We start from the raw sequence: 14658 nt of genomic DNA on the forward strand, positions 1-14658 counted from the left end.
AATAGAATGAATGTCAACAGCATAAAATTGCTTTTAATACACTGACATGAAACTATACTTCTACTAGCAAGTTTTCTCTTGCGTACACACCACACAAATGCTGTTCAGTAACACTAATAAAGCAGCTGATGCACTCCCAGCATTAACACAGCTATCAGAAGTAAACTTAGTAAGGTAAACACCACAGAGTCAAACACAATTACAGGGCTTTCACAAACTCTCCTGATAACAAAAGAGCAGGCCCAAAATTCATCATGAAAGTTTAAGCCACCCTTCCCTATTAGCACAGATCTGCCATTCTTCAACCAAACCGTGCCAAAAGCTAACTTGGCTCAGACTCTCAGCTACTGAAGCAGAGCTGCACAATTCTAGAAAAGTAAGAAAAAGATACTGACATACTGCTACTCTCATACTATTAACACTCAAATACATTTAAAAGTCTGTAGTCAGAATGGTCAAACTATAGTCTCATCTCAGCAACAGCCTCTTGCGACCAATTCAAGTAAAGTGTAGTGACCTTAGTGACCTCAGTAACAAAAGTCTTAATAAATTTAGATAAAAGTAATTTAGATAGATAAATTTAGATAAAAGTAATAAATTTAGATAAAAGTAATGTGTTGCTGCGTTGTGGATAATAGAATAGTTTAGTGCAAAGAAAGAAATCCTGTTCTTAAGTTTTGCTTTTGAGAAAGGGATCTGAAAGAAGTCTGTAAAGGATTTTGCTTTACGTAACATGCGGTAATTAATCCAATTTTCAATTAAATAAAATTTAATTCTGAAGTTTTGTGAAGTATGATCTTCAATAATAAGGTAATGACTGCCAAGGAATAATGACCAGTTGGTTCCAGATGATGTACAGTGAAGAGATTTGTCACAAAGATTACTCAGTGATCTACTCTGAGCCACATTTGCAGCTGAAATAAGAACACTGCACCAAATACACTAAATCAACACACAGAAAAGGTTGGGCTGGGCTTTTTTTATGATTGAGTCAACTGTCTTTTGATACAGAAACTAATTCTCACCAGTTGCAAACCAGTAGGAAACCCTATATTCTAAACAAATTTGGGTTATCTGCATAGCATCTGGGAAAAATTGATGTATAGTCTCCGTCTTACAAAATTAAGTAACGTCCTATGAAAAAGGAATCAGAAAGCTACTGCACGAATCAGAGTCAAGACTTCTGGGAAAAGGCTAAGAGACAACACCTAGGGTCAACACCCAAACCTGCGAAAACAACAAAAATTAAGCTAAAACAAGTATCATTGGTTTATCTTGTGCTTACCAAATTAAATTAGGAAATCAAACATTAGAGACTGTAGTCAATTTTCCTCACACTAATACATTTTCTTTTAAAATTCACACAGAACAAGTGAAATCACACTTAAGAACAACAACACAGGGATTCAAGATTTTACTTGGTGCAATAACAATTTCAGTGATCAGGCACATGAAAAGTCTAAGGAAATTATCTGGCTTATTTTGCCTCACAAAATGAAGACATAAGACGTATTTAAAAAGTGGTTATGAACATCTAAAGGAGAAAATTTCAGCAAGACAGGAGATGTGTTAATCCAAAACACCATCAGAACCACGGGGTATCAATCACAGTAGATTGAAGGTGGACAGACACATGGCCCTGAAAGTCTAAAGAACAATATTCTGAAATATCTTTAAGACTTAGACAAATACATGAACCTGTTGATTTCTATTACACTTCTAAATCAGACCCCAATAATTGTAACTTAAGAGTTTAACATGCTGGATGACTCATTACACAAAAGTAACACTGTAAGAGCTAACCCACTTTTTCCTTATTTTCAGCGCTAACCACACAAGTGTAATGTCTCTCCAGCAAATTTTTTCTCTCTCCCCTGCTATTTGAAATAAATACACAGTTTAAAAAACTTTTTAAATACAAAGAATACCCATTACAACTAAAATGTAAGTAAAATTCTGGTTTTTCCTGCAATAATACAAATAGAATTCAACACAATACAAAAGCAGAGAACACACCCTTCTATTAATGAACTTTCATAGTAGCCTGCTTTCAGATTGCTTTAGCAAAGTGCTTGATCAAACTTCATCTTAATATTAAAATCTTCACCTTATCTGCAACCATTCACTATTACTGGGACAAGCAAACTTACTAACATTCAAGTTTCATTTGCAAAACTTGTTCATAATACACAGATCAAGGAGATCCAGATAAACAAACTACCTGAAATAGTGTTATGGAGTACATCTTGGCTTTAACAAACACAATTTCTCACATTTTAATAAAGTTCTGTAACTTCTTGCAGTAAAAATTAATTTATTTTAGCACCTTTTTTTTTCTCTATTTATTTACCAGGGGAGGGGGGTGGAGGACACAGGCAGAACAAAATGCTTGCTCATTCTCACACCTTTGTGCTAAATTTGGGACAGCTACCACCACAGCCATGTTAGTCAGGGATTTCACACCCTTCACTCTGGGGCAATTCCACCAAGCAGGTAGACTGGCAGTACGTGGCACTACTTGCCATCCACTAGTGAAGCCCAAGAGCACCACAGGCTAAGCATAGTGAAGAACCCCAGCAGGCACCTGTTACTCCAGATGGGATCTCTGCGTAGCACAAAAAAAAATGCGAACACGCTGCAGTGACATATCAGACTCACTACAGGGTAACTGGAGAGCCACTACAGACAGAACTGTGTGTATGTACTACCTCACTTAAATGCACCACTACACCAGGAAGCAGTTGTGCTGCCAAATGTTATGAAGAAAAAGGATAAGACATGAAGACACACCTAGACCATTTTTCCCCCATGCCAGGCATCTCTAAAACACTGAAAACAGTCCGCACAGACAAAGCTTTAAAATAAATAAAATTAAAACTAAAATGAAAAATAAACTAAAAAATAAACTAAACTAAAAATAAATTATCAATAAAGTAAAAATAAAATTAAAAAGAAAAAGAAATAAATGTTTTAAATAAAATAAGAAAGTCACCAGCTCATACTGTAGAAAATTTACTGTGTAAGCAGACTACTTTCACACAGTAGAAACTCATATGTCTTCTCGACTGCTTCTGACAACACAGTAGATAGCAAATTCCTTGACAAAATTATTTAATCTGCCCTTAAATGTATAATGAAAACAAAGGCTACTTACACAAAAACATAATTCACCTGATCATTGGTGGTCCCTTTTAAAGACAATTGTTTACCCAGAATTTCTTCTAGGTTTAACTGTATTCATCAAGCCTTTACAGCATTAAAAAACAAATCACCCTCTGAGATTTACACATCACTAAAAACAGCCACAGAGAATACAGGAATCAGAAAAGTGACTGTTGTGAGAATTGAGCTGGAGGTAATCTCTGCACTGTCTGTATAAATGGACACAAGAGCCTAGAGATGGCAGGGCAAAAGAAATCACCTTCTGAAATACTGCAAGATGGCAGGGCAGAGAAAGCAGATTAAAGCATTTGGGATTTCAGTTCTCCTGTACCTAGAGTCTCTAGTCCCCATCAATAGTAGTAACGAAACTAAAGTCTCCCTCATCATTTGCATCTTCTCACAGTTCTATATAAGACATGATTTTAATGGCTTACTAATTTTAAATTTGGAAAGGACCTCCTGAAAAATTAAAATTTAACGTCCAAAGATAACTCTGAAAGACTAATGGCCAACTCGTGCCTCCTTAAACTTCAATCCAAGACTAATGGCCAACTTTTACCTCCCTAGAACTTCAAACCACATATCAGATCTGCCCACTGGAAAGATACTGTGGTCTCTATTATCTTTGTGGTTCTTTACTGAGCTCTCTCCACCAAGCCTCACCTTTTCTTGTATCAGTGAGCTGTAACAGTGTCACACATCCTGGAAGGGTGACATGGTCCTCCACATGTGGCCTCACCAAGGCCACACACAGGACAAAGCTGAACTTCCCTTGACCCACCTACAACACTCTTCCTAATGTTGCCCAGAGAGATTTTCACTTTACTCCCTACAAGGACACATTGCTGGCTCACAGTAGGCTTGCTCCTCAACAGGACCCCAGGCCCTTCTCTGTAGCTGGCATATGCAGCTGGTTTTCCAGAAAATTCACGCTTTCCCTTTGCTTCATGAGGATCCTCTATCCACATTCTTCCACACAGCAGACCCAACATCAAGTGTTTGCATCAGCCAGTTCTCCCTATCTTATCTGCAAACTTGTAGGGTAAACTCTACCCCACTGTCCAGGACTTCAATGAAGATGTTCAACAGCAGGGGCTACAGCAGCAAACCCTGGGGTACACTGGAACAGCTTCTTCCGAATGGCCTGTGTGCCACTGACTGCATCCCTGAGGACCTGTGCCTGACCACTCAGATAGTTCTGGGTACATCTCATTGCTCACTCCTCCACACATACTTGTCACCTTTTCCATGACAATGTCATAGAAGACAATGTCAAAAGCCTGAGGTCAAGATAATTCCCATACATTGCTCTCTGTTCATCTAACAAGCTAGTCATCGGAAAGGGTTATTAGCTTGCTGAAGTGTGACATCCCCTTCAAAAGCCATTCTGACAGCTCTCACTCACCTTCCTGTCCATCACATGTTTGGAAACACGTTTCCAGGATCAGCTGGTGTACAACCTTCCCATGGACTGAAGTGAGGCTGACTGGCCTATAGTTCCCTGGATTCTCCTTCTCATCCTTCCTGATGATAAAATTAGTATTTGCTCTCTTCTCTTACTCAAGAACCCCTCCCAATGACCATTAGACCTCCTAAAGATGGCTTTGCAATAAAATCAGCACACATGGCAGAATGGAACACCCATCATGGAACCATCCTATCCAGTCCCATGTACTTACAACATTATTTAAATGTTCTCTAACCTGATTCTTTCTTCACTGAGGGTGGAGAAAAAAGGCACAGCAGAACCTGAAGATGACATGAGACCAGAGACGGTCCCCACCCAATTTTAAGGGCATTGTTTAACTTGTCTAACCAGTATTCAGCTGGAAGAGACAGTCCCACAGGTCTCTTCCAGCAAACAGATCTCCAACCTCAGGGAAGTCTCTTCTAGCAAACAAAATGAAAGTATTTCTCTAGTTCAGAAAATCATCTTCAGTACTTAAAATCAGTTTCATAACTGTAGATAAGGCACATTTAGTAACACAATCTGTCTGAACTGTGAACAAATAAAAACAGCTTTGCTTTTTCACAATGGTCTAACATGAAGAAACAGATAAAAGAGTGGCATTATTATAATAAGAAAAAAACCCCAGCCAATAATATAGTAAAATAGCCAAAACCTCTACTTTTTAAAAATTTAATCTACAAAAAGTTGTGTGCTTTTGGAATGGACCTACCATACTGTAACTACACCCTATTTAAATGGAGCAGAGCAGAATGCTGTAGGAAAAACAAATCTTAAAATAAACCCAAAATTGGAAAAAAAACCCCAAAACTACCCTGTCAGCTGAACACATCACCAGAAGACAAGGAAAACCACAGGAAAACAGTTTTCTACCTTCAGGTTCTATAAGCTTTCTCTCCATGTAGTCTGTAAAATTTCTCAGGAAATTTCTCTGTGATACTTGGAAACTTGAGAAATTGTCAGAAGACCATTAAAATAAAAGGCAATATAAACTCAAACACCTAGGAATACTTGAAGCTTGTGAATGGAATTTCAAATCTAGCAACAATAGGGGGAGGGGAGGAAAGGTTCAAGCCATGAATTCACAAAAATTAGAAAAGAGATACAAATTTCTTGATGCTCCCTGAAGACCAGTTTAGAAGTTCAGTCAATTGATTTGCAGAGAAAACCTCAAACAGAATAAATGTTAAAAGCGCTGACATGATATACACATTTGTATTTTCCAAGGGAATCTAAAATTAGTATGTATGCATATCTAAGTGGCACATTCCTATGAGCTTTACTCTAATGCCTCATAGATGATTATCACAGTAAGTACAGCACACCACAAATTACACAGAGGATCCTTAACCTCACTTCTCAACTACACACATCTGATAAACCACCCTCATTTTGTCAATGTAATTTTAAGCATAATATTTATAAATGGGATACAAGAAGGTTGTAAGCCATGAGAATTAAAGCACACTATAATGATGTTCTGAGAGCCTGGAAAGAAAAGGTTATACCGTGTCTCAATTTGCTGCTGCTGCTTTGTCTCCTTGATAATGAGCTCCAGCATACATATCAAATTCTTATTTCATCAGAAGACAAACAAGAGCATATGTATGAACTTCAGAGGGTCCAATAAGGTAGTTAGAATACTGGCCCTTCAGTCCTCCCATCACAGGCTAGCTTCAAATTTTGGCTTCAGCTCTTTATCATTAGCCAAAGTAAAACTACCAATACTGATCTGAATTAGGCAAAGAAACTACGTGCACAAGACTCAGCTATCAGCCTACACATTCCTTCTTCACATAGAGTATCATTCAGGGCATTTTCCATACTAAGCAGATCTTCAAAATAACCCACGCCACCAAAAGTTTTCTCTTCTGCCATAAAACACATCTTCTGTCAAAAGAAAAATTTCCAGTGATAGCAGATCCTTCTCAGTTATCCCTCCCTGCTATCTCTAGTTAAGAGTAGCACTAATTTGAAATTGATAAATGCAAGGTCTAAACAATACTTTTACTTAAAATCTATAAATCTCAATTTTCATTCCCCTTTTGAAGACACAGTTTATTCAATATCTTCCTTACTATTCTGCTATTCATGTAGTTCCCATAAATCAAAATAAGCTAATTTCAAGTTATTTTGTTATTCAAAATTTGTATTTCACTAAAACAGAAAATAATATTCAAACCCTTAAACAAGCTTTATGAGTTTTTGAAACTGGAAGCATTTCTACTGATCACAAATTGCTGCAAAAGCATGCCAAACACTTCAACTGAAGATTCTTTCTTTCTTTCCTCTCTGTGTAAATGAACAGGAATAACAAGAGAATAAGTTTACATCTTTACAGTCAAACTTTTAACACTCTGAAGAGAAAGAGTATCATGTCACCCTTTGAGGCATTTCAGTGAAAAACTATTTTTAAAAAAGATTAGGCTTGGGTATGGTAATTCCCTCAAGTTTTTTGGTTCTCTAAAATTCATTGCCTAAGACTCATACCTTCAATACAAAGGAAAGAAAGCTGAACCTTTGAAGTCTCTCACACAAATTAAACAAAAAACTCTGAAACAGTTCAACTGTAGCCTCTTATTTCTCAATCATGCTATTCCAGAGCAAGCAAAACCTCTAGTTTTAGTTTTGATGTCCCCTCCATCCAATACAGAACTGTCCTCATATATATTCTACCACTGGACAATACAGAAGAACACAAGAAGATATCCATACAATTTATAATTTACCTTCTTGCCTCATGTTTTAAAAAGAAGTATAAAAACTAAGTTTCCTGCAGAGCACTAAGGAGGGAGCAAGGTCCTCTGCTAGACTGGAGCACTTACACTTGTGTATGAGGAGTATGCAGAGTCAAAATATAATGTCAGTTTTTTAACCAATTAAAGCAAAGACATTCTTTAGTACTTAATACTTACCTTTACAGAGAGTTAGCAAAAATACAGAAAACCCAACCAAAAAAAAAAAAAAAATCCACCTTCATTTCTACTTTGTGCTCAAGTTCCTTGTGGGAGAATGAACCAACTAAAGCACATGGTTTTTTGCATAAGGATCTAGAATATGAGCACTGCTTTTTATCATATGGTCCCTTTTTCTATATACAGTTATGGTCCACAAGCAACAGGTTTTTACATTACGTCTGTGAATCAAATATAAATGTCACAACAATCAAAACATTTTTTAAGAAGTGTTTTAGATAGAGATGAAGCTGCTACGTCTTTTGGATAACATATTGATGACTTTTTAACAAAAAAAAAAGTTTCTGTTTTTGTACCAAAACATAGATTTTTAAAAAAAATAACATGAAATACATTTACAGACAGGTTCAACTGAGTAACTTCAATTCACTACAGCCAGGTTTCTTCTCCTTGAGAGTCTGACACATTTCAGTTGTAATGATTCCACTAAATGGTACTGACCATTTAGCAAAAGCCTGATAGATGCTCATTTCTTGCCCTTCAACAAGGTTCAAATTCAAAAGCTAAAGTGTGAGTTGAATTTCATCACTGCCCTAGTCAGCACATGTTATGTAGGAAATCACCAGGAATTCTCAAGCACTTGGGAACTGTCACAAGAAAGAAGTAGCAGTTAATAAAGGTAGAAGTTTTGCCCTACGCTGAGCATATAAAGCAGGTAACAACTTCTTATTTCAGCTATTACCCTGACTACATCTATCTATATACATGAAAGGAGGAGACTGTGGAAGAGTTGATAGCACCACATAGGGCATTATCATCAGGTACCACATTCAGTTACTCAAACACATAGAGTAAGAAAAAACAAAACAAAAAGTGCGACAAGTTTTGTTCACATGTGTTTATAATAAGGTCTGCAAATAGTTGTCTTTGCAGGATAGTATTTATTCCTGCTACTCAAAAAAGAAATAAAAGCAACTTCCTCAGACATTATTGATGAACTGTCACTGTAACAGTTCTATCCACACAAGTTAAACAGAATAAACTCATTAGAATAAAATAAAAGGAGCACAAAGTACATTAATTTGTACAATGCAAAATATCTGCACAGTTTGCCTCTATCATTTTACCAAAGTAATTCTGTTTCATCTTTGCCGCAGGATTAAAGGGTACTTACTCTCAAAAGTTTCCACCAACAGTTTTTTCACACAGTAGAGCAACCTGCACCATTCTGAAGTATTAGTGGCACAAATGTACCCATTTGATATAACTACCAGAATAAACACATCAGTAAAAGACACAACCTGTGTCTTTTACTTAGAGGGACAGTTATCCCTCTACAAAAGGTATGTTTACATCAAGGTTTAAAGTACAAGCCCTTAAGAGCAAGGACATTATCTTTCTTCATAGTCGTCTGCCAAGCATTTAACAGACTGTAAGCACTTGAAAAACAAAAATCTAGGTAAGAAATTAAAGTGGACCAGCACCCTCGGCATTCTCTCCTCAGCAGGTATCAATTATGTTTAGGGTACAAGGGCACAGCTGTCAAACATTCCTGAATCCTTGTCAAACACATATGTTCACGAATAGGAAAAAAATACACTCCTATAGATAAGGGACTACCCCTGAAGATAAGGGGCTAACGTATATATCCCAAACACAAATAGCTGGATAACTGCAGAGCCAACCAATGGTTTGTGGTAAATGGGATGTGGCTGGAGAAGGGGCCATGCAGAGGCAGAACAGCACTCTTCTGGGACATTCTCATTCCAGCACACAGAGACACAAAAAACAAAAGACAGCAGCAGCACAGAAGCGAGCAGGAGCTGTTGACCAAAGCCCAATGCCATAGGGGGACAATGAGATCATCAGGATCCCCCAAAACCCTCCAAGCCATTTCCAGAAAGCCCTGAAAGAATGGACCACGAAAGATAACTGATCTACATAAAAAATGAAAACCTTACCTTCAGGACAAGGAAACTATCTATAAAAAGGCACCAAGGAAACTATCTATAAAAAGGTACCTCACCAAGCCCTGCCTGCACATCGCAGGACATCCCATAGCCAGACCAACACTAGGAATCAGGGCTGGTGATCTCTCTTTTTTCCTTTTTTCTCTCTCTCTCTCTCTCCCTCTCCTTAATTCAACTCCTGCCTTCTCTCTTCCCTTCTACCCCATCTCTACAATTTAAGCTGTGTGCTTATACGGTAGGCCAGGGACTAACATAGCTATTTCAATGCCAAGTGTGCAATTTATGTATAAAACCTGGTGATTTTTTGTGGACTCTGACTTTTGCTGTCCCTTTCAACCACAAGCATTTATGAATCTTGGGTGCTCCCTTCCCCTTAAGTGTGGAACAGTACAACTTCCCAAGTCTACTGTTAAAGGATAAAAGAATTATCCTACCAGCAAACAGAGAGGTGTAAAAACAGAATTAATTTAATGAAGCTAAAAAGCAATCTCCTCAAAATTTCCAGAAGAAGAGAAGTCTAGAAAAAGATGTCACCCAAAATAGTAAGCGGGGGATGTAGATTTCAGTGAGAGCATCTTGAAAAGAAATAGCAGTATCTCAGCACTGAAAATTAATAGCATGAAAAAACAAGCAACACATCACTTTTTCTACAAGAAGTGAATATTTCTATTACTCTCATGTGCATACAATAGCCAACAACCAAAAGATTGTTGCCACTCACACCAGAACTCTCCATCTAACAAATACTTTCCAAAAAATCAGTCATACAAATAAAGAAATATACAAGATGATTCTTTTCTATTGGTTTGGTTCTTTAACAAGTGGCTCAGCTCACCAGTCAACCCCAGCCACACCTAGACTCAACACACAGAGCCACAAGCCATAGCCAGAGTACAGCAACAGACTCCTACTCTTAGTTTTCATATTTTCAAAACAGCAAAACTGATACAGAAGTTAAAATAACAAAGCAGCAAGACCATCCAAAGCAGAAAACTGAAGCTAGTTTAACTTTTAGATATTGACAATGTACAGATAAGAACTTTAGTGAGACTGAGAATTTACAAAATTTATGTAGATGCAAGACCTTCATTTGTGGTCAAAATAACAAGCTACCGGAGTCAAAATACACTGCAGTAATTTTTAAATACAGTTTCACGTGCTTAACTACACTTTTTCTACAAGGTTTTAACACATGCAATCTTTCCAAGTCTCTTTGCACAGCCGTTAGAGTAAACCTTTTTTCATTAGTTCACTACTGCTAATACTTCAGTCTTGTAGAAGCGCTCAAAAATGTTTTAGAAGGTGACAGCTGAGGTAAATATGTAACCTCTACGAGACGCTCAGCTTAAAGTCTACCTAACAATGCTTTAATTATTTAAAGCCTTATGAATCATCGGGGTGGGGCAGGGGATAGAGAACTTCAGTAAAATTACCACTGACTTTTGAATTAAGTTGCTCTGTCCATCTTAATTTTCTTTCAGGCAGTAGCAGTTCTGTTGAATGCAAACCTACAAAAAATTATTACAAACTCATTAATGCCAAAGTTAAAAAAATATTTAATCATTGTGGGATGAAGAAAACTACATCTAAAAATAACAAGGAAGATAAGCCAATTCACTACTAGATTTAATTTTTAATCATTCCAAGGAGAAGGAGATTTTTTGAAGGGCTACACTTGCAGACCAGTCAGTCTAATCCATTCCCATTACAGAACAGGAAAATAAACTGAAGTCAGTCTTATAATAACAACACAAACAAAAGCTAGCCTGCATAGACAGTAAAATAATTTTTGGTAAAAAAACCCTCTGGCTTTCATATGTGACAAAGAATAGTGGAAAGAAAAAAAAGAGTAAAAACCCCTCTATATTATTATTAGCCTGATACTGCAAACATATCTAACACAAATGAAAGGAATAACACATGCAAGCTAGCTAGAAGACTTGGTCAAAGGGATATAACATTAATTGCTGAGACTACAACATTAACATGAAGGCTAAATTCTTTACAGATTTAGTCTAGATATAGCTACTTTTTAATCTCACATAAAAATCACACTCCTATCTACACGTTTCTCCTTGTACCTGTATTCTTCAAATTCTTAGGGAATTATTCCATTAATTACAAAAGCCAGCAAGAAAAATTAACAAGCTTCAACATTTAACATTCTCAAAAGACAAAACAAAACAAAACAAAACAAAAAAAAAAAAAAAAACCAAAGAATCTCTAACTAGTAAAAATTACAGGTTTAACTGTTCTACTGATAAAATGTTTTTTCAAGTGAAAATTGATTTATGAATGCTACAACACTTACCTAATCCAAGAGGACCACACAAGGTGCTAGTACTGCGTGACTTATATTTTTCCAGTTTGTTTTCCTTGAGATAATATCCCGAGTTCCTGTTGATACTACATTCGGGGCAGTCTGACATAGATTTGACCTCACAGAAATCAGCCACCCATCCTTCTCGCTTACAGATTCTGCAAGGCTATTTACAAAGTCTGCCAATGTCTGTCTCAAAAACCTTTTCTTTCTCTGACAGTTTCTTCTCTTGTCTATTGCATGTAGATACCACTATATGTAGCATCAGCTCCAAGTGAAATAAATACAGGTTTTACTCTACAAACTGATGTCAAAAACCCAAATTTCACATATGAACTGAAGAACATTTCCTACCTTCCGGTAGCAGAGGCATTTGTAAACAGTTATCTGGATACCTCCATACTGCTTATGAGCAACAACATTTTTCAACAAAAATATTAAATAAAATACAAAAGAAAAAAGTATAAACAAACATCCATTAAATTCTTCATTTATAAAATCGGTCTCACTGCAAAATAAGAGAAGACTATGTCAGAAAATCTAAAAAACGAAATAAGGGGGGGAAAAAAATCTGCCATGAAACTTTTCAGCAATGTCCCCACAGTGACTCAGGCCACATTTAACCTGCAGCCTGTTAACAAAACTGGTGAAGCCTCTGACTCAGAAAGAATGTTGCAGAGAAGAAAAAGAGTATGCAAAAAGAGGAAAGCACTTTATTTTTGCAGCTGAAGTATTCAGAACTTCATAAATTTAGCTATGCATCCATGCCATGCGGACAAAAGAATCCAAGGGTGATGTGCTCGACACTGCTAGAAGAAAAAGCCTCACGATTTCCTCAGTTCTCTTCCCAGATCTCTACTGCTTGTTTGAGAGGCCTTTTCTGAACAAAGCACGCACAAATTATCCCCGAACAGTGTCCCGTATTTCTTTCTTTTCACAGGAAGCAACTGCTGCAGGTCAGTGTCCACCTTTTTCTTCTCTGCCAGTTGAAGCAAAAGCCTACAAACATCCAGGACTGACTCTATCGTTCAAGCAACCTAAGGTAAAAAGAACCAGAAAATCAGTTTTCCCTTATGAAATCCGGACTGGCGTTAGACAAACACGAAACAAACAAAACCCAAACGCCTGAATCTTAAAAACAGAAACAAACAGAAACCTGGAACCTAAAGAGCAAACACGGATGCAGTCAAGGAGCCGAGAGCGGAAGCCTCGCTTACAGCTCCACTCACAGCGCCGAGAGGGCGGCGGGAGTGTTTGACGGAGGGCGCAGCCTATCAGCTGAACCCTCTCCTGCCGCTCAGCCCCGGGAGAAAAACAGGCTGGGGGGAGCGACGGGGAGCGGGGGCTGGGAGCAAAGAGTTGGGGGGGAAACAGGGAAAGGGTCATGTCTCGTTTTATTGGCAAAGCTGAACAGATGTACAGAAGGCACCCGGGCGGGAAGGGCTGACCTGGGCCAGCGGCATTTTCCGGAGGGGCGGGGGAAGCCGCAGCGCGGCCCGAGGCATGCTTCCTTTCCCGGGGTGTAGGGACAGACAGACGCCGCTGCCGGGGTGTGCGGACACACAGAACCCCGGCTCTCGGGGTCCACGACATCCCGCTGCGGCCCGCCAAGTGCCCGTCCTCGGCCCTCCTGGCGGCCGCCCCGCCTCCGCCGCCGGGGGAGGCTCCCCCTGCCGTCCCCGAGGGCGGTCCGGGGAGCACGGCGGGGCAAGGAGTGCAGCGGCCCGGCTGCTCTGTGTCCGCTCCGCTCCGCGCCCGTTCCCGGGGCTGTCCCGGGCTGTTCCGCGTGCCCCCCCGCGCGCGCACACCGCGCGCTCGCCTCCCCCAAAATGGCGCCGCTCCGCACCGCAGTGCTCCCCAAGCGCTCGCGCACGCGCAAACTCCGCGAGAGCCCCCGCGCGGGAGCCCAGGGAGGAGAGGGAGGGGCTCCCCGGTACCGCCCACGCAGTGACGTCACGGGAACCATCCCGAATGTTCCGCGCGGGACGGGGAATCCCCAGAGCGCGCGCCCCGCCTAGCCGCGGGAGTCCCCGGCGCTGGCGTCATTAACTGCGCCGCGGCGCTCCCCTGCCGGCGCATGCGCAACGAGCGCCACGGCGACGTCGGCGCGGGGTGCTCGGACCGGGAGCCGGGTTCGGGCCGCGGGTCGGTCAGACCGGCCCGGGCGGGCGCCGCGGGACCGCGGCTGGAAGGCCCGTACGCCCCGTGTGTGTGCGAGAGCGCCCGCCCGGCGCGGCCCAAAATCAGCCTGGTGTGTACCGGTGAGATCCCCGCCGTGAGGAAGCGGGGTGCAGTGGGCACCGGGAAGCGCAGTCCCTTCTCCGTGCCCGCTGCCGCCGACGGAGCGAGCGATCCGCAGCGCCGCAGCCGCCGCACCAACAGCGCGGGTTAATCGCCTCGTCGGCGGGGCCCGAGGTCAATAAAAACCAATAACACCGATTAATACAGCAGTATCAGAATCTTCGCTAAATGGACGGCTACTTCTGCGTACAAGTGCACGAGTGGAAATACGCTGGAGGTCCGCACAGTTATTCCGCGTGTGCCGTTTGGAAAGAAACATGATGGGTAGATTCTTAATGCCTGGGATCTAAAAATTCTTAATGCCTAAATCAGAGTTTTGCAATTTTGAAGTCCTTTTAGCAACACAAATCAGAATTGTTCCTTTGATTAATTAGGTAAATAAGTAAATTTATAAAATTATATTTATATATAGTTAGAAAGAACGCTGTCAAGTGCTTATAGCACGTGCATTTGATTCTGGATTTTCTTTAGAAGTTTCCTTCACAAGTTTTAAGTTATTGTAGAAACTGAGATTATGCACTG

General features: G+C 40.0%; 1 protein-coding gene across 6 annotated transcripts in view; it reads right to left on the bottom strand.

Annotated features, from left to right (window-relative positions):
- The window catches only part of GPBP1 (GC-rich promoter binding protein 1), a 35090-nt gene extending 21486 nt beyond the window's left edge, over nt 1–13604 (bottom strand). For 3 of the 6 annotated variants that reach the window (XM_059873743.1, XM_059873740.1, XM_059873737.1), the window contains exons 1-3: nt 12992–13127; nt 11827–12872; nt 10956–11023 (exon numbers count right to left, since the gene is read on the bottom strand). The gene's annotated coding sequence lies outside the window, so the exon portion shown is untranslated. Of the gene's footprint in view, nt 1–4567; nt 4883–10955; nt 11024–11826; nt 12873–12991; nt 13128–13283 lie in introns of those variants that run through there. The other 3 variants (XM_059873738.1, XM_059873739.1, XM_059873742.1) reach the window with 3 other exon arrangements.
- Nucleotides 13605–14658: the final 1054 nt, after the last annotated feature.

Source organism: Haemorhous mexicanus, chromosome Z (assembly GCF_027477595.1).
Source record: "Haemorhous mexicanus isolate bHaeMex1 chromosome Z, bHaeMex1.pri, whole genome shotgun sequence".
In the NCBI taxonomy this organism is placed as follows: Eukaryota; Metazoa; Chordata; class Aves; order Passeriformes; family Fringillidae; genus Haemorhous; species Haemorhous mexicanus.